The sequence below is a fragment of the Sarcophilus harrisii genome, chromosome 2 (genome assembly GCF_902635505.1).
Source record: "Sarcophilus harrisii chromosome 2, mSarHar1.11, whole genome shotgun sequence".
NCBI classification, from domain to species: Eukaryota; Metazoa; Chordata; class Mammalia; order Dasyuromorphia; family Dasyuridae; genus Sarcophilus; species Sarcophilus harrisii.
In genome coordinates, this window is record NC_045427.1 from 252648919 (window position 1) to 252668746 (window position 19828).

The following is a 19828-nucleotide window of genomic DNA, read 5'->3' on the forward strand; positions in this document are numbered from 1 at the left end:
CAATGATGGAGTAAGTGACAAGTTTTTGTAGGATTGAGGTGTTGAGGAACCTAACATTTGATCCAGAGGAACCAGAATGAGGCTAAAGCTCCCTAAATCAAAAACAGAACAATATTATCTTGCTTTCTATTACCTAAGTACTAATTGATGATATAGAAAGATGTTTAAGGTCATCTTAATTTCCTTCAAGGTGAACCATTTAAATGATGGCCTTTAAATATGGATTTATTATTGCTTTTTTGGCTGTGAGTACTTTTAACCTATCTCTTTAAACTGAAATCATTCCTTTATTTTTGACCATGACATCCATGGCATCAGGGAGGGTGATACCATAAAATCGAAGTGAATTGGACTTGAATGAGGGAAGGCTATTCAAAGTCACCAATCTCTCTTTTTCTCCCTTCTCTCCCTCCCCTTCTCTCTCATTCCTTCCCCCTCTTACTTTTCTTCCTTCCTCCCTCACCCCCTTCTTTCCTTTCTTCCTCTCTGCCTCCTTCATTCCTCCCTTTCCATTCTTTGCCTCATTTTTTTCTTAGCTAGCTTTGATCACTGAATGAGCAGTTGCCTCAGGCAAACTGAGACCAGTTAAAGACTTGAGTTTAAAAAGGCAGAGGCATCTCCAGCTGTCCTTGTAATGCCAGAGAAACTGAGCAAAACAGAGATTAGAGAACAATTTAATAATTTATTAAATGGAGAGATTTACTGGGACCAAATGGATCCATGGTTGGTCCCAGGGCTGAAGGAGACTGTTGTCTCAAAGAATTCAGCCCTGAGTATTGGGACAGCAAGATTTTTATAGGATAACAAGAACAATGACATAATGGGGGAGGTACCTAGATGGGGATAACCTAATGGGGGGAGGCACCTAGGATGACACAATGGAGGGAGGTACTGGAGAGGTTACTGCTATTCTAATGATGTCTAAAATGGATAGACCTTTATCCTGTCAAACATTAAGAATGAATGATTATAGCCTAAAGATATAAAACCTTTATCTCATCAACATTAAGAGGGAAAGGTTATAACCTGAGGCAGAGTAACTGAATAGGACAATTGGGAAACTGGGTCAGGACATTAAAAGGGACCGGTGGCATAACATCCTGATCTATATCTGGTCAACCCACCCAGATGGTTCTGGAGGAAAAGGTGAACCTGGTGACCTTGCATAAATCTAATTGGCTTGCATATTATGGCATCACCTCCCTGATGTCATGGTCATTCTCAAGAATGAAGGATAAACAACAATAACATTCCTTTATAAAATCACCTAAAAAGGTATCATTGCATGTAAAAATACAGATTTTCCTGTATAACTAAAATGGTTTCCTATGATGAAGCTTCTTGTATGTATAGTATAACTAAAAAAACACACATATTTGACTTCGAGTCCTTTACTTGTATTTATTGCTTGGTGGAAATGTGGAATCCAACTAGTGTTTTCTTTTGGAGAAAAGGGAATACACATTTTAAATCCTCTCCTTTGTACCAGGAATTTTATACATATACTTAGTTTTCCCTTTAAACTATACAGTAGATTTTAAAATTAAGGAAATGGAGGCAGACACAGGTTAAGTGACTTGCTCAGGGTCACACAGCTAGAAAGTATCTGAATCTGAATTTTAACTTGGGTCTTCCTGTCTCTAAAACCACTACTCTATCTAAGAGTATCACCTAACTGCATCTGGACAATACCTTTGCACATTGCACCTTATTTTAAATAAGTCAGCTACAAGTTTTTAATTGGTTCTTATACAAAAAGGGTCAGGGAACTCATATGAAAGATAAAGTAGAGTTTGTATAGTCATTGTTTACTAATGATCATATATGATTACCTCATATGCTTCCCCCCAATGTTAGATTTTTAAACCTAGACATTTCATTTGTTTAATTTTATGGAACAAAATATTGGTTTTATTATATAGATGGTTCACAATGGTTCTCATACTTTATTGTAAAATGTGTCTGTAGTAATCCTCCCCAGTAGTACTCTTTTTGTTCCCATTGATATTCTCTTTTGTCCCAGGATTATTCTGATTGGGAGGAGTGGTTTTTTCTGTTTCAAATTGGCTTTGTCTTCTGCTGCTGGAGAAGAATATCTGCAACTTGCTACTCCAGATCTGTCACAGACTAACCTTTCTATTTTGGAAGAATTGAATAAAGTAAAATATTTTTAAAATTAAATGTGGTTTTCTTGAATCCATGTTTGCTTTTAATCAGTTTAATAATGGAAATAATTAACATAACTTCCTATCAGCCTTTAAGAAAAAATTATTACCTAATTTGTTTATGTAAATCTTAAGTAAATAATGTTTGATTAATCTGTATTAATAGACCTATAAATGAAATTAAGTATCTAAATTTTTAATTTTTTAGCTACTTTAAGTGATTTGGCATTCATAGTCTGATTCAGATTACAGCTGCTGACTTACTCATTATGTATTATTTGTGTCAATCTTGGTGACAGGCCTTTTGAAAGGACAGTATTCCCAGGAAAGTAGAAAGCAACTTCTTCCTAAGAAATGGGTGGCAGATGTAGATGCATCTTAAACAATGAAATCAATCTATCTAGAAAAGAAAGGAAATTGGAAAAAAAACAAACAAACCATGGTTATCAGTCAGAATTTAATATTTAATGAAAATTTTACATAAGGTTTATAATATTTGTGAAAATATTAAAATAAGTCATTTTTCAAGAGACACTTCATAAAAAAGAATATTATGTCCTAGAACACAAACAATACTCCTTTGCATTTAAAAAAATTTTTAATATTAAAATGACAGAGGAGATTTAGATTTAGTAATAGTAATTATAGATTCTTTGAATTGGATGGTATTTTAGAAATCATTCAAACTAGTCCCTTTCATTTTACCTTTCTAAAGCTAAGAAAAATTATGGGACTTCATCAGGGTCAAAAGTGATTTAATGACAGACCTTTCCATGGAGATCTGGTATTGGTTCAATTGTCCCTTTCTTACCTTTATATCTGTCCTTTGCACCTTTTTACTGAAAAGTAGGGAGGAAAAATTTATTGCATTTAGTTATTATACTCAAAATATTTTTGTTTCATGTTGCAAGCTTAGTTTTTTTCCCCCAAATATGTATATGTATACATTTGGATTTACACATATTTTCAATCAGCAGAAATCTACCTTTTCTCCCTCCCTCCCCATCCCATTGCCCCCTCTCCCCATCATAAATAAAAGAAAAACAAAACCTTTGTTACAAGCATGTATACAATTAACTAAAATTTTGCATCAACTATATCCAAATGTGTCTTTAATTAATTAAATTGTTATGCCACAGTTCTCTTTTATTGTCCAGACTCAGGTTCCCTAATTGTTCTGCTTCAATTTATAATTATCTGCTCAGTTCTGTGAAACCTCCCCTCCCTCTTAATCAGAATATCTGATAAGGATAAAAGATCTTATGTTTTAGAATATCAGAATGCCTCTCCCCATCCCAAGCTATCAGAATGTCAGATAGCGTCTTATCAAGATGCCTCTCCCCATGTCTGAGGTACCTTCCCCTATTATGGCATCCCCCTCTCCGATGGCTTAGCCCATCCTGTCAGAGGCCTATTCCCAATCTCAGTATCCTGACTTCGTCCCTGCCTCAATCTACCCCCTGAGTCTGAATGATGTGTATATATGTCATTCAGAACTCACATTATTTGCTGGATTCTTGGAGACCATAGTCTCAGTCAGCTTTGGGACCAAACCATGGATCCATTTGGTCCCAGTAAATCTCGCCCTTTTAAACAAATTATTAAATAATTTCTAATCTCTATCTTGCTTCAGTTTCTCCAGCATTACAAAATAACATATATATCATTCTGTCCTCTGAATCCTTCATTTCTCCATCAGATGTATATAGCATGTTTCTTCATTAATCCTCTTAAATTATGGTTGCCTATTATGCTGGTTCCTAATTCTTTCAAAGTTCTTTGTTTTTACCATATTGTCGTCTGTGTATAAATTGTTTTCCTGGTTTTATTCATGTCATTCTATATCAGATGATTTTAGATCATTCCAGGTTTTTCCTGAAACCTTCCCCTTCATCATTTCTTACAGCACAATAGTATTCTACCACATTCATATACCATAATTTGTTCAGCCATTCTTTAATTTATGCACACTCACTCAGATTCCCATACTTTGCTATTTCAAAAAGAGCTATAAATATTTCTGTAGTCTCTTAGAGTTTATTTTGTTTAGGACTAATCCCTTCTGTAATCTATTTACCCTCTTTCTCCCCCTTTCCTTCCTGTCTTTCTTGAGTGAAATGTCTTTTTGTACTTAACTCTGTGTATGAGTAGTTCAGATGAGCTAGATTCAAGTATCAGTACCTTCAACTTAAGCATTTTGATTATGTGAGAAAATTTTCCTTAGCATCTTTTCCCTTTCTTTTTAGTATATTCTTCTTCCTCTCCCTTTTCATTCTTCTCTTAAGATAATCAAACTATAACAGAACCTTTTCCAAAACTTCAATATAATTAGATTCCATCTAAGACCCCTGATGATGACAGAGTTCCGAGAGAACACATGTTTAATATCTGCCTATCAGATTGTAAGTAACTTATCCTTGTTTAGTTCTTTATCGTTCATTTTTATTTATTGTTTTGTTTTTTGGATCACCTCCTTTAGAGGAAAGGTTAGAAGAACTTTACTTAGCTAAAGGTGCTATCCACCTCCATATTTATATGTGGCTGGTATGGATTTCAAATCTTTTCCTTTTATAGATGGATAAACTGAGGTTAAGAGATGTGAAATTATTATTCCAGAATCACCTGGGCATCAAGCAAGTGACAAAACTAAGAGATAGACTTTGGGCCTTTGATTCCAAGTTTAGGACTTGCCTTACTGTGCTGCATTGCCTTTCAGCATGAATAAATAGCTAGGAAAATTGAATTGAAATTATATATAATAACGTTGAGTGTTTTATAGTGACCTACCTTTTAATTTGGAAATGTTCTTTAAACAAAAAAAATTTTTTTTACTGGACTTAAGACTAGTCAACACGGTCCACAACCCTGGCTGAATCTATTACTCCATTATTTTCTGATGAATTTGGTTACTGCTTCCTAGCAAGGCTATTGAAAGCTGCCCTTTATACCCTTTAGGTAACTATATTGCTAAGTGGACAAAGAAGTGGGTTTAGATCCAAAAACAACTAATTTTCAATGCAGCCACACTTCAAGGCTGAATGACCCTAGGTAAGTCAATTAACTATGATTTGCCACAGTTACAAATCATGTTGTACAATGGGTATAGCAATAGCACTTATCTCCCAGAGTTATTGTAAGGATAAAATGGATAAATTTGTAAAGCACTTAGCACAGTGCCTGGCCTTGTTCTTTCTGTTCTCTCCTCCTCTCAACGGTGCTGCTACTCATTCCTTCAGAACTTAGACCTTCCATGCATTGACTTGATAGGAACCTTATAGGCAAATAGTGTGATGGCCTCAGGGGATAAATTTCTTCCTTCCATCATTTCCATCTGTCATTTTATTCCTACTCTTCTTCAACATTAAAAACTCACCACATATTTTGACATGAAAAGTAATGTCTATTTTGTCCACTGCAATATTTTTTAATATAATAGTTAAAAGTTGGAAAATTTGACAGAGGCTATGAGTCTAAATAAAAACTTCAATACATTTAACATATATAACATACTTTTAGTATGATAGCACTTTGATGCTTTTAGCTATTGATAAATGTATCTGTTATAGAGAATAAAGAAATTATAGCATAAATTATATAATTAATTTTATTTAGTATTAATAATAATACATTTAATCCTGTAAAATTTTTAAAAAACTTTGTCAGGTGTAGAGCTATCAGTTTTTATTTAAGTAGTCTTTGCAGAATACTACCACAATTTCTACTAGTTACAGTAATACGCTCTTATTTCTGATTGACATGTGTTTGTGAAACTCGTTGACTTTTCTGAAATTGTTTTAAATGTATTCTGAAAATTTGTGCCTTTTTTATTCCCTTTTTCTCAAATGTAGAATGAAGTGGCTCTTTGTTAGTATCCATGTTGTTGTTCAACTATTTCAGTTGTGTCCAATTCTTCATGACCCAAAACTGGGTTTTCTTGGCAAAGATACCGTAGTGGTCTATCATTTTCTTCTCTGGCTCATTTTACACATGAAGCAAACAGGGTAAAATAACCTGCTCAGGATCACACAGCTAGTAAATGACTGAGGATAGATTTGAACTCAGGGAGTTGAATCTTCCTGACTCCACGGCTGACATTCTATCTTCTTAGTCACCTAGCTGCCCATGATAGTATCTATATGTGACATATACCTGAAACTTAATGATACTTTCTCTCTCCTGTTTTATCTTTTCAAGGCACAACAAGGTACCTGCCTAATTCTTGTATATTGGGAAGAACCTTTTTTAATCAGCTCTTCCTGTCAGGAAGCAAGAGCTGAATTTCTTACTTTTGCATTAGTCTATGACAGTCTTCCCTGAACCTCTATTTGAGAGTCACACAAAAACAAATAAGAAATAGCATTTCAGTTTGAACTCTTTGGAGGAGCGGGGAATTAACTAGGCAATTTTAATGGAGCATAATGTACAAATGGAGTAAATGATGGATGCTTATCTCCCCAGTGAAAATGTTTTTAAAATGGTGACTAAAAAAGCACTGATAACTTTCCCACAGAAAATAAATGTAAAATCTATAGACTTTTTGTTGCTTCTTTTTAGCAATAGTTGTAGATGATTATAATTCACACTTGGATTGTTGTCAGACTCTGTTATTAGATATTAATGATTTAGACCCAGTGTAGTTTAATGCCTTTTTTGTTGTCATATTTTTCCCTTCTTCCAAATGTGAAGATTAAAATGATGAGTTTCATTGTATATTTAGGGACATTGCATTTCCCATTTATCACCTGCTGCTTAATCCTTAGCAATAAAATTGAATTGATGTTTTTAAGAGAAAATCTTTGTTTGGGTCTTTCCCTCAATAATAAGGAAACTCAGAGGGAGAAAGTTCCCAGGGACTTATTAAGCACCCAAAGACCACAAGGTGTTGAGAGCTTCAGAACACCAAATTCAATCCTTGTGCTGTTGTTATAGATGGATTTGTAATAAGGGAAGGACAATCCAGAGATGTGCACAGTTCTGAAAGGGGATGGGATAATCTCTTAGCTCCTCCCTTACAACCTCAATATAGGGAAGAGATAAGAAGATATGATGAAAGCTCATGTACCTATGGGCCAAATAATAGGTACTACAAAGAACAAAAAGGATGGGATCAAAGTATATACTCCCTTTCCCTACAGAATGTCTAGCATGTATCATGAAGAGAAGCAAAACTGGACATGGAAACAATGGAGTCATTTAGACTGACTCAGCACACATGTGTGTAACATTTGTTGAGGATTATTTTGAGCTAGATTTGAAAAGATTAGTAAAGTATAGTTAGTCATCCTATTAGATTTCTCCATGCTTGAAAACTTTAGTTTGTAGTCAAAATAGATTCTAATTTTGCATTGTTAGGAGGGATTACTTGTTTTGGGTTCTTAGTTGAACTGCTTAATTTTGTAGAATCTTTTTCATTGTATAAATTCTGTAGTCAGTAATGTTAAATTCACATAAAATCAGATCCCTATAGGCCATATATTGACTTAGAAAACCACAAATGCAAAATTAAAACAACTATTCCTTTGAGCATAGTTCTGAATTGCTCTCCAGAATGGTTGAATCAGTTCACAACTCCACCAAGAATGCATTAGTGTCACATCTGCTCCAACATTTATCATTATCTTTTCCTGTTATTTTAGCTAATTTGAGATGTGTAAGGTAGTACTTTAGAGTTGTTTTAATTTGCATTTCTCAAAACGATTAGATTTTGCAACTAAGAGATTGTTAATCAGTATGTCTGGAGAGAGCAGTTTAAACTGAATGGGTATTCTTTTGTCATGATCATTCTTACTTCAGATTTCTCCTATTGCTTTGCTAACTTTTGCTTCTCAGCTTGAGTAGAAGCATATAGTTACAGCATTTCAGGTGCTTTGGGTGTCCCTAGGAAGCTGGCACTCAAAGAAGTTCTGAGTACCACATGAGTTTGAGTTCTAAGTTTTAGAATATAGCCAGTTACCTTGGTGGAGAGTTCTTTTTGATTGGTATATCTTCTTTCAGATTTCATAAAGCTGTAGTGAAGGGAAGCAATCTGACTTCTTTTCCCTGATGTTTTCTTAGCTGTAGCCAAACTATTTTAGCTCAGTGATAAACTTTACTATAGTAGAAGGTACCCCTAGCGTTGTCTGGGTCATTTGGATCATTAAGATATTGGAGTAAGTGACTATGTTTATTACTTGATTCCCCAGAATCTGTGAGATTTCCCCCTGGCCCCAGATGTCAAAATGGCAGAGGCTGTGGGAATGAAAGACAGATAGTATTTTGTAATTTGTGCTTCCATTGTAACTTCATAATTCATTATGAGGAGTGTGGCAGAGGTTGGCCTTAAGGAAAGTCACATTTTCTTCTTTTGGGATGGCAATCATTATTTCAGCCTTAGGGTGTGAAAAAATTGGAGGAAGTTAGTAATGTCTGTTTTAAAACAAAAAGTATACAGGTAATTTTCAATAAAAAATAAGTGACCTTGTTATATTTGCTTTCTCTTCTCATTTCTAGATTCCACTTAATTCCTGGAGCATATCATTTTAAGTGACCTTAGATTGGCAGTAATCGTAGAATGCTCTACTGTATAATTAAAGGGAAAAGATGATGGTCTTTGTCTCTTTCATTTAAAGGCCTTAGTTACAGTGAAATGTTGTTAAATTTAATGCCTATACAACAAACTAGATGCTCACATAGGACTAGAATTGGGCTGGAGTGAATGGGTTGCTCCTTTTATTCTGAAAATTGAACCACTAGTACAAAAATATCGGTGCTTGTCTTGGCTAGCTTTAGATTTGGGGAGACATTGATATTTTTTATTCCTTTCCATTTCCCTTCTTCCCTATTATAAATCTTTTTTAAAAAAAATCAGTGGTTCTGGCATTTTTCCAGTTTATATCTTACTATGTTTTGGATACTTTCCCCCTTCTACATTTATCTAAAGAACTTTTTGCTTCCTGGTTCTTGATTAACTGTGTCTGTTTCAGCAAATTACTTAATCTTCAATTTTCTTGGTTATGAAGAGGTTGTATTAACAATAAACCAGACCATTTGATGTTCATTGAGTGTTTGGAGAATACAAACTAGACATTGCATACAGTGTATTTTGGCTATGTGGGAAATGACCAAGTTACAGACAGTTCTTGTTTTACATAAGTTAGTATTATGCAAATTTGACTTTATATAAAGAATTCTGAAAGAAATCTGCATTTAAAAAAACCTGTTCACAGTATAAGTACTGTGCTCTCTTCTTTCTCCCTCCCTCTCTCCCTTCCTCTCTCCTTTTGAATTGGGTTGTGGTCCTTTTAAGAAACTGATTTGTGTTCCTTTCAATTTGATTTTGTGATTCAGATTACTCCCAGCCCTTCCTGGCTGATGCATTATCAATTCAAGAAGCTAGGACCTTTGATTCACAAATTCTGGTCAAAAGCACCTTTTTGAATTCTAATAGGAAATCTGGGCTTGTCCCAGCCCCAGGGATCTGAACCAACTTGGGCTCTTATAGCCCCCATCGGATCTGAGCCAACCTGGGACTCCACCCACAGGTCCCTTTAGCTAAATCTCTCATAAAAAGAGCCAAACTAAAAAAAAACCAAAAACCAAAAAACAACAACAACAACAACAACAACAACAAAAAACGAGCCAAACTAAAATCCTCTCTTTGCAGAGGTTCCATACATGCCAGCTATACCATGCTTGGCATCCCAAGGAGCTTCTGCCCACATATTGTTTCTGGTGCCCTCTTCTCTTTACCTAACACCTTTTACTAACTATACTTTAACCTTACTTCCAGTCCCCATAATAAACTTCTTTTATCAATCTAGGTTTTCGGGTCTATAAATTCCTTTACAGGGGACTCTTGCACCGCCATTAGACCTCATTTAACTCCCTACCCTCGCACTGCAACTAGACCTTATTTAACTCCCTGACCACCAGAAACCCTAATTTCATTTGGGTACCCCAAATCTAAACCTCATCACTTCCATCTCTCTCCCTTCCTCCTTCTTTCCCTCTTTCCCCTCCCTCCCTCCCTTTCTCTCTCTCCCTCTCCTTCTCCTTCTCTGTCTTTTCCTGCCCTTCAGTTTGGTGTTCTTTTGCCTTTCCCAACCAAAACCAAGATAGATTTATTTAAGTATTCTATTTATTTTGTTAATATGGAAAATTTATCTTTTTATAAATATTTATCCATTTCACTTCATTTTTGCTAACACATAATTGGGCAAAATGCCACCTAATAATTGTTTTAATTTAATCTTCACTGGTGGTGCAGTCACACTTTTTTTTTTTTTTTTTTTACACCTGTCCCCTGCCTTAAACTATATTTTAGGATATTTTTTTTTTATGGTTTTGTTTGTTCGTTTGTTTGTTTATTTGCTTATTTTAGTTTTCAGCATTCATGAGATTTTTGTTTTCATTTTTTTTCCATCCATTTTAGGGTATATATGTGTGTGTACACACACAAACACACACACACACACACACACACACACACACACACACTTTTTTATTGTTGTTTATTTTAATTTTCAACATTTGTTTTTTTTTCTTTTTTCTTTTTTCTGAGGCAATTGGGGTTAAGTGACTTGCCCAGGATCACACAGCTAGGATGTGTTAAGTGTCTGAGATCAAATTTGAAGTCAGGTTTTTTTTTGATTTCAGGGCTGGTACTCTATCTACTGCGTCACCTAGCTGCCCCTCAACATTCACTTTTATGAGATGTTTGCTTCCATTTTTTTCTCCCTCCATCCATCCCCTTCTACCTCACCAATATGACAAGTAATCTGATATAAGCTATATATGTCCAGTCATATTGAAGATAGATGCTTTGAATTTTTATATTAGTAATTTTCTTTTTTTCCTTTATTTAAAAAAATCAATTAAATGTTTTATGTATTCTTATTGTGTGGGTTTCCCTCCAAAAAAAAAAAAAAAACGAGCTCCTAGTTTTATTTTTTGTTAACTGGTTTTTCTTTCAAATTTTTAAATCTTTCCTTTGATTTTAAGGATTTCTATTTTGATTTGCCTTTTTAAAATTCTTTTTTGTTTTTGGTTCAGTTTGTTTAGTAGCATGCTCAGTTTAGTGATCTACTCTTTCTCCCTTTTATTGAGATATGTGTTTAGTGATATGATTTTTTTCTTAAAAATTTTTTTAAGCTACATTCCAAAGATTTTGGTGTATTGCATCATTGTTATCATCCTATTTGATGAAGTAATTTACTATTTCTATTATTTTTTTTTAAGAATTAGATTATTTAGTTTCTAAATAATTTTTAATCTATGCATCCCATGCTCTTTATTAAATATAATTTTTAAAAATCAAATTATGGTCTGAAAATGATGCATTTAACACTTCTGTTTTTTTTCCTTTGGTGTGAGGTTTTTATGCCCTAATATATGGTCAGTTTTTGTGAAGTTGGAGAAAAAGGTATATTCTTTTCTATCCTCATTCAATTTTCTATAGAGGCTGAGAACATTACCAAGAGGCCTATTATATTCAACTTTTCTAAAATTCTTTTCATCTCTCTAATTTATTTCTTATTAATTCTATTATTAGATATAGCTCATTTTGAAAAGAGAAAGCTGAATTCTCCCACTAGTGTAGTTTTTAGTGTCTTTTTCCTCTTGGACTCATTTAACTTTTCCTTTAAGAATTTTTATTCTCTGGCTGAATAAGTAATGGCATATGAATGTTATGGAATATTATTGTTCTATAAGAAATGACCAGCAAGATGATTTCAGGCCTGAAGGGAGTTACATGAATTGATGCTAAATGAAATAAGCAGAACCATGAGATCATTGTACATGACAACAAGATTATATGATGATCAGTTTTGATGGACATGGCTCTTTTCAACAATGTGATGATCCAGGCCAGTTCCAATGATCTTGTGATGAAGGGAGACACCTACATCCAGAGAGAGGACTGTGGGAACTGAGTGTGGACCACAATATAGCATTTTCACTCTTTTTTGTTGTTGTTTGCTTACATTTTATTTTCTTTCTCATTTTATTCCTTTTTTGATTTAATTTTTCTTGTGCAGTAAGATAATTGTATAAATCTGTATGCATTTATTGGATTTAACATATATTTTTAACATGTTTAACATATATTGGATTTCTTGCCGTCTAGGGGATGAGGTGGAGGGAAGGTGGAGAAAATTCGAACACAAGATTTTGCAAGAGTTAATGTTGAAAAATTATCCATGCATATGTTTTGAAAATTAAAAAAAGCTTTAATAAAAATTTTTTAAAAAAGAACTTGTATTCTCTGTAATTTGGTATATGTATGTTTAAGTACTGATATTATTTTTAGCAAAATGTAGTTTTTTTGGTTATTTCTTTTAATTAGTTCTATTTTGCTTGGTCTGAGATCATGATTGCTATGCCTGAATTTTTTAACATCAACTGAAGCATGGTAGATTCTATTTCTGCTTATTTATTTAACTCTGCATTTTTGTTTCAAATGTGTTTCTTGTAAAGAACATATTATTTCCAGTTTTTAACTTATTCTACATTCTTCTGTTTTATGGGTGAGTTTATCCCTTTTACATTCACAGTTATTATTACTAATCATGTATCTCCTAATAACCTATTTTCATTTGTTTGTCTAGCTCTTTTTCTTTTTATCCCATTCCAAAATCTGCTTTGCTTTTAATCAACTTCTCCTTTGATCTGGTCTCCTTTTTGTCCACCCTTTTTTTAAAAAAAAATTTTTTTTCAAAATACATGCAAAGATAGTTTTTAAGGTTTACCCTTGCAAAACTGCATGTTCCATTTTTTCTTCCTCTCTTCACTAGATAGCATGTAGTCCAAAATAGTTTAAACATGTATAATTCTTCTAAACATATTTCACATTAATTATGCTGCACAAGATCAGAAAAAAAAATGAGAGGAAAAACAAGCAAGCAAACAACAATAACAACAAAAGAAGTGACAATGTTATGCTGTGATTCACACTTGGTTCCCACAGTCCTCTCTCTGGGTGTAGAAGGCTCATTGCAAGATCGTTGGAACTAGCCTAAATCCCCTCCTCATTGTTGAAAAGAGCCACATCCATCAGAATTGATCATCACATAATGTTGCTGTTGCTATGTACAATATTCTTTTAATTCTACTTACTTCACTTACCATTGGTTCACGTAAGTCTCTCCAGGCCTCTCTGAAATCATCCTGCCCATTATTTCTTATAGAACAATAATATTCCATTACATTTGTATACCATCACTTATTCAGCCCTTTCCCAAATGATGTTACCCTCTTTCTTTATCTTATCCTCTCCTACTTTTGGGTTGGGTGAAGTAGAATTCTATACCCTGCTCTGTGTGTGTGTGTGTGTGTGTGTGTGTGTGTTATAAGCATTGCCCACCACCCCCACTAATTTTCCATTCCACTATAAAAACTCTTCCTTGTGTACCTCTTATCAGAAATAATTTTCTCTACTCTATCTTTCCCTTCCCTATTCTTTTGGTACATCTTTCCTTTCTCATCTTTCTTTTTTAAAAATCATGCTAACATAATTGATTCACACTTGTGCTGTCTATAGAAACACTTCTGATTGCCCTAGTATGATTAAGTCCTTACATGTATTATCTTCCCATAAAGGAAGATAACTATTTAAAGCTTATTAAATCCCTTTTTGTTTCATGTTTGGTTTTTTTTGCTTCTCTTAAAGTCTTTTGTTTAAATGTGAAACTTTCCATCCAGTTCTTGCCATCAGGAAAGTTTGATTGTCCTCCATTTCTTTAATATCCATTTTCCCCCTGAAGAGTTTTTAGTCGGTAGGTTATTCTTGGTTGTGATATTAGCTCATTTCCCTCTTGGAATATCATTCTAAATCCTCTGCTCCTGTAATGTGGAAGCTGCTAAATTTTGTGTGATACTTGCTCTGGCTCCATTGGCTTGGCTCAAGACCACTTCTGAATGTCAGTCTCTTTCTAGATCCCAGTGCTCCAGGACACTCCCTTAACTTCCCCATTGTTTCTTTCTCTTGATTCTGGCCAGGCCCTCATTTGTCTGGCCTCACTTCTGAAGTTTCTTTTCCTCCTCCTATTCTAGCTTCTCTATCCCTGGCTCCCTTGAAAAGTGTGTTAGTTCCCTCTTCCCTCCAGCATCCGGGTCTATTCTTACCTCTTTCCTTCCCTTCCTTGCATCATAAAAATGGCTTTGCTTAGGGTTCTGTGGAAAGGTCCACTTATGCAAAGTGAGAAATGACTGCATTTGTTAGTGACATTATGTTTATGTAATGCCAAAAGAAACTGAGCAAGACAGAGATTAGAGACCAATTCAATAGTTTATTAAATGGAGAGAAATACTGGGGCCATTGGATCCCAGGGCTAAATGAGACTGTCATCTTAAAGAGTCTAGCCCTGAGTATTGGGACAACAAGCCTTTTATGGAATACAAGAACAATGACAGAATGGAGGGATCTAGGTGGGGATAACCTGATAGATGGAGGTTACTGATAATGACATTAAGGAATGTCTATAACACCTTTATCTCAACCATTAAGAGGGGACGGTCATAACCTTAAGGCAGAATTATGAAATAGGACAAATGGAGGACAAATGGACTTTAGCATTACATTTATTGGTGAATTTATCATCTTGGGGAGGGGATTTCAAAGACTTAAAAGAAAATCTAATCTAATATGTACCTAAGTTAGAATACTCCTTTAAATTTTCCACAAGTGATAATCCAGACTTTACTTTGATTTGGAGCTAACTACCTTCTAAGGAAGCCCATTACAGTTTAAAATAACTGTAAATATTAATAAAGTTTTTCCTTATGTAGAGTCAATTGTAACTTCCACGCTTTACTCCAGAAATTCTTAACATAAAGTCTGCACAATTTGTTTTAAAATATTTTTGATGACTAATTGGTTTCCTTCATAATTCTATTTCAAAATACATTTAAAAAATATTGAGAGTGGATACATAGCCTTCACCAAGATGCAGCTGGGGTCTGTGACACAAAAAACGATTAAGAACCTCTTTGTGACTCTTACTTTTTGTTCTTCAGAGTTATATAAAATAAATTTAAAGTTCCTTTCAAATACTTGAAGACAGCTATCATGTCATCTTTAAATATTCTCCTTTTTAGGCTAAACATTCCCACTCCTTTTATCTAATCCTTATGTTACATGATCTTGGGGCTACATCACTCTTCTATGGACCTGTTCCAGTTCTCCCATGTTCTTAGAAAAATATGGTATGCAAGACCAATGATAATATTACAGATAGAATATGATGATGACAAAATATAACAGGATTATCGTTTATTCTTTCTGGGCACTATATCTCTGTTAAAGCAGTCCAAGATTGTATTAGTATTTTGGGCTCTTATGTAACAATTGTTGACTCAGTGAACTTTCAGTCCACTAAAACTCCCCATATTGTTTTTACGTGAAATATTGTTTAGCCATACCAAACCTTGTACTTTGTTAATTTTTTTGATTCCAGCGTAGGAATTTACATTACATTACATTTGCAAGAAATTCAGTTTGAATAGATAAGCCTATAATTCTATGTCAGTTTTTGAGGAGCTTTATTGTGTAGTGCTGTGTTTTAACTATTCTTCCCATTTTATGGTGTTCTACATCTTAGATAAATGTATTGTCATCCAATCAATAAAGTGTGTTAAACAGTATAGTTCAAAAGACTCTTCCTCAGGTTGTTTAATTGGAGATGTCTTCCCAAATGATTAGAGCCAGTCAGTGAGCCCATTCTAAATCCCCCTAACAATTCCATTATCCAAACAACATTTTGTGTGGTATAGCAAATATAGTGCTGGAATTGGAGTCAGAGAATATTGACTTAAATCCTATCTGACTTTCATCATATCCCCTCCTCTTTCTAGCTCTGTTTTCTCATCTATAAAATGAGAGGATTGGATTAAAGTACTTCTATTGGTCTAAAATTATATCATCTTATGTTTTTTGGAAGAAATAGGTGTTTATTTTGGCATTACAGAATATCACTTTGCATCTTATAAGAGCAGTCAGGGATTTCTGTATTTAAAAAGTGCATACAGATCCCAAGAGTTAATCAATTTTAATATTTTATTTGAATTGATATCAGGAAACATACTCATGTACCTAAAATCACTTTTGATTTTCTTGACATTCTTAATTAATTCCATAAATACATGTAAATGTTTTGAATAGTGATAGGGTACATCACTGATGATCCTCCTGAAACCCCCATTTTATCTGTATACCTAGAACTCAAATGTAAGTTTAAAATAAAAAGTAAAATATGGGCAATACAGCAGTTGGTTTTATACTTTGCCTTTGAAAGTTTAACTGTGGCCATTGCTTAAGATTCAGTTGTAGGTATATTCAAATATCATTTCATTTAAAAATAGTACTTCATTGGTTTAAAAAAAGTGTCACTTCACTTCTCATATTGGCTAAGATAAGAGGAAAAGATAATGACTAATGTTGGAAGAGATGTGGGAAAATCGGGATACTAATTGATGGAATTGTGAACTGATCCAGCCATTTTGGAGAGCAATTTGGAACTATGCTCAAAGAGCTATCAAACTGTGCATACTCTTTCACCCAGCCACTAGTGGGCTTATATTCCAAAGAGACCTTAAAGGAGGGAAATGGACCCACATGTTCAAAAATGTTTATGGCAGCCCTTTTCATAGTGGCTAGAAACTGGAAACTGAGTGGATGCCCATCAATTGGAGAATGGCTGAATAAGTTACGGTATGTGAATGTTATGGAATACTATTGTTGTATAAGAAATGATCGGGAGGATGATTTCAGGGAGGCAAGACTTACCTTAATTGATGCTAAATGAAATGAGCAGAACCAGGAGATCATTGTACACAGTAGCAACAATATTATACGATGATCAATTCAGATGGACTTGACTCTCTTCAACAGTGAGATGATTCAGACCAGTTCCAATGATCTTGTGATGAAGAGAGCCATCTGCAACCAGAGAAAGAACTGTGGAAACTAAATATGGATCATGACATAGCATTTTCACTCTTTTTATTGTTGTTAAACTTGCATTTTCTTTCTCAATTTTTTTCCTTTTTGACCTAATTTCTCTTATGCAGCAAGATAATCGTAGAAATATGTATACATATATTGGATTTAGCATACATTTTTAACATGTTTGACATAGATTAATTGCCATCTAGGGGAGGGTGTAAGGGAAGGGGGGGGGGAATTGGAACACAAGGTCTTGCAAGGGTCAGTGTTGAAAAATTGTCCATGCATATGGTTTTGAAAATAAAAAGTTTTAATAAAAAAAAAATAGGGAAAAAAACCACCATTGTCCTCACAACAACTTTGTAAGGAAGTAGGGCAAGTATTATTATTTCCATTTTATAGATGAAGAAAATGAGTTTCAGAGAGATTGTTTTTATGCTAGCAAGTGGTAGTACTGGGTAGATTAACAGATATGTTCCCCTCCTCTACTTCATTAGTCTAAATATAAACCTTATCTGGGGTCATAGAAGGGGACAAAAGGGAGAAAAATTAAGAAGCAAGGACATTTAAAAGATAAACAGTGGTAATAGAAAATTCAGGGTAATCCCTGAATCATATTTGATTTCAACAATGAGATATCATATGCCTATTCTTCACATTTCATATTATTATTATTTGCTGCTCCTTTTTAGCCACAATCTTCTCTCTTGTCAACTATTCGCTGGCCAGGATTTGTCAGAGTAGCAGAAGAGTAATGTTTTAAGTCATTCAAATTACAAAGTACTTGTCATACTGATGTGTATTCAGCAATTCAATAAATTTAGCAAATGTTTACAAAGTGCTTACTCTGGTCAAAACACTGTCCTAATCATTAGGGATGTAAGAGTGCAAAACAATGTAATCTCGGCTGACATTTAGGACACATGTTCTGGTAGGAGAAGGAGGCAAGTACACAGAAACCACAATATATATCAAGTATCTGCTGTATGAAAGGAATGAAGGAGGGAGTTTTGTATTTTGAGATAATAATTGTCCTTTTGGATGAGGTAAGGTGCCAAAACGCATATTAAAATGACACTTTTTATCTTTGAAGTCTAATCTTTGACTCCACATTCAAATTTAAATTGGTTTTACAAAACTTTTTCTTTCCTGCTGCTGTCTACCTAATGAGCTTTTCGGGGAATCTCTAAATTTGGCCACTGGGGATATTTAGACATAGTGTCATCTTTAATTGAGGTATATGATCCTATGAAATACAAGAGGATTTCAGAAGTCATATTGTTATTTTTAGAAATGGGTTTGAGAAAGAATAGTAAAATGAAAAAAAAATAATAATAAAGCCCTAAACACAGAGGAGCCAGTGGTTCATATGTAATAGTAATCTTAGCCTGAGTATTTCTGCTCATTATAAAACCCTATCATTCATCACTTGCATTTTTGCTTCATAGACCTTTTTTATTCTTATACACCAAGGAACCTGATTGTTGCTCAGTGGAGCCTCTTATAATTCAAAAGCTTGAGTAGGCTAGTATCTTGGAATAAGCTATTGCCACTTTTCTAGTACACTAGTATACTGCTGGCTAGAATTCATGTATCACCTAAAAGAGCTTTAACTGAAGGAAATAAAGAAATTTTTCTAAATCAGTCCTGGATTTCAAAGAGGGAATAGGAATAGAATGGAGAGAATATAAAATCAAAGATTTTGAGGAAGCCCCCTCTTTTTTTTTTTTTTTTTTTTTTTAACCAGATAACATCACATCAATGATGGACAGAATCGGCTATACTCAGAGAAGGAACACTGGGAAATCAGTATAAACTGTTTGCATTTTTGTTTTCCTTCCCAGGGTATTTTTACCTTCTGAATCTAATTCTTCCTGTGCAACAAGAGAACTGTATGGTTCTGCACACATACATTGTATCTAGGATATAACATATTTAACATGTATAAGACTGCTTGCCATCTAGGGAAGGGGATGGAAGGAGGGAAGGGAAAAATCGGAACAGAAGTAAGTGCAAGGGATAATGTTGTAAAAAATTACCCATGCATATGTACTGTCAATAAAAAGTTATAATTAAAAAAATGTACATTAAATCTAATATATGTATACATATTTATACAATTATGCTGCACAAGAAAAATCAGATCAAAAAGGGAAAAAAATGAGAGAAAACAAAATGCAAGCAAACAACAACAAAAAGAGTGAAAATACTATGTTGTGATCCATATTCAGTCCCCACAGCCCTCTCTCTCTGGGTGTCGATGGCTCTCTTCTTCTTCACAAGATCATTGGAGCTGGCATCAATCATCTCATTGTTGGAGAAAGCCATGTCCATCAGAATTGACCTTTTTTTTTTTTGGCTTGTTTTCAGTTAATTTATTTTTTTAATTGAAGCTTTTTATTTTCAAAACATATACAAGGATAATTTTTCACTATTAACCCTTGCAAAATCTTGTGTTCCAATTTCCCCTTTTCCCTTCACCCCCTCTCCTAGATGCCAAATAATCCAATATATTTTAAACATGGTAAAAATATATGTAAATCCAATATAGGCATACATATTTATACAATTACATTGCTGCCCAAGAAGAATCAGATCAAAAAAGAAAAAAAAAAATTCAAACAAATAACAACAAAAGAAGAGAAAATGCCCTGTTGTGATGAACATTCAGACCCCACAGTCCTCACTCTGGGTATACATGGCTCTCTTCATCATAAGATCATTGGAACTGGCCTGAATCATC

At 34.1% G+C, this 19828-nt stretch overlaps 1 protein-coding gene and 1 long non-coding RNA gene across 2 annotated transcripts in view; one reads left to right on the forward strand and one right to left on the reverse strand.

Moving 5' to 3' along the window:
- The window catches only part of AVEN (apoptosis and caspase activation inhibitor), a 204098-nt gene that overhangs the window by 120006 nt on the left and 64264 nt on the right, over nucleotides 1–19828 (forward strand). The window lies entirely within an intron of this gene.
- LOC116421542 lies at nucleotides 1683–8403 on the reverse strand. Its single transcript, XR_004231945.1, has 3 exons — nucleotides 8119–8403; nucleotides 2430–2565; nucleotides 1683–2136 (listed from the first exon to the last, which is right to left on the reverse strand). It is a non-coding gene; the product is annotated as an uncharacterized LOC116421542 (long non-coding RNA).